We start from the raw sequence: 1058 nt of genomic DNA, 5'->3' as shown, positions 1-1058 counted from the left end.
CTCCCAGGCTTCTATCCTAGATGTGTTTCACTCATCCTGAAAATTCTTTAGTTTTACCTTCTCTTTCCCTTGACTTTTCCTCTTCACTACTGTGCCAAACTCTTTGACCATGTTGCCGAGGCTAGCCACTCCATTGAGCTACTTTTTTTTTCCTTGCCATTGCTCTGTGCTACATCTTCCTAATGCAGCTGTCCTTTCAGACACCCAGAAACTACTTTCTTACTTTCTCTCTCTTTCTTTATTTCTTTCCTTCTTTCTTTCTCTCTTTTTAATTAATTTATTCTTTATACTCCATATTTCATTCCCCCACATCCCATCCACCCTCCGACTGCTCCACATCCCATACCTCCTCCCCATTCCACTATCTCCATGTAAATGTCCCCAAACCCACCCCCATCTAACCTCTAAACTCCCTGTGACTTCCAGTTTCTTGAGAGTTAGGTGCTTCATCTCTGAGTGAACACAGACCCTGAAGTCCTCTACTATATGTGTGTTGGGGGCCTCATATCAGCTGGTTATGCTCTCTGTTTGGTGGTCCACTGTTTGAGAGAACTCGGTGGTCCAGATTAATTGCCACTGCTGGTCCTCCTACAGAATTGCCCTTCTCCTCAGCTTCTTTCAGCCTTGCTTAATTCAACAACAGGGATCAGCTGCTTCTGTCCATTGGTTGGGTGAAAACATCGGCATCTGACTCTTTCAGCTGCTTGCTGGGTCTTCCAGAGCGTGGTTATGGTATGTCCCTTTTTGTGAGTGCTCCATAGCCTCAGTAATAGTGTCAAGCCTTGGGACATCCCCTTGAGCTGGATCCCACTTTGGGCCTCTTGCTGGACCTTCTTTTCCTCAGGCTCCTCTCCATTTCCTTCCCTGTAATTTTTTTAGACAGGAAAAATTATGGGTCAGAATTGTGACTGTGGGATGACAACCCTATCTCTCACTTGATGCCCTGTCTTTCTGCTGGAGGTGGGCTCTATAAGTTCCCTCTCCCTACTTTCAGGCATTTCATCTAAGGTCCCTCCCTTTGAGTCCTGAGAGTCTCTCACCTCCCAGGTCTCTGGTGC

At 46.3% G+C, this 1058-nt stretch overlaps 1 protein-coding gene across 10 annotated transcripts in view; it reads left to right on the top strand.

Annotated features, from left to right (window-relative positions):
* The window catches only part of Frmpd4 (FERM and PDZ domain containing 4), a 659278-nt gene that overhangs the window by 108928 nt on the left and 549292 nt on the right, over positions 1-1058 (top strand). The gene's annotated exons all lie outside the window — the stretch shown is intronic.

This window comes from Mastomys coucha, chromosome X, assembly GCF_008632895.1.
Source record: "Mastomys coucha isolate ucsf_1 chromosome X, UCSF_Mcou_1, whole genome shotgun sequence".
Taxonomy (NCBI): Eukaryota; Metazoa; Chordata; class Mammalia; order Rodentia; family Muridae; genus Mastomys; species Mastomys coucha.
This window is presented reverse-complemented; position numbering and strand designations above follow the sequence as displayed.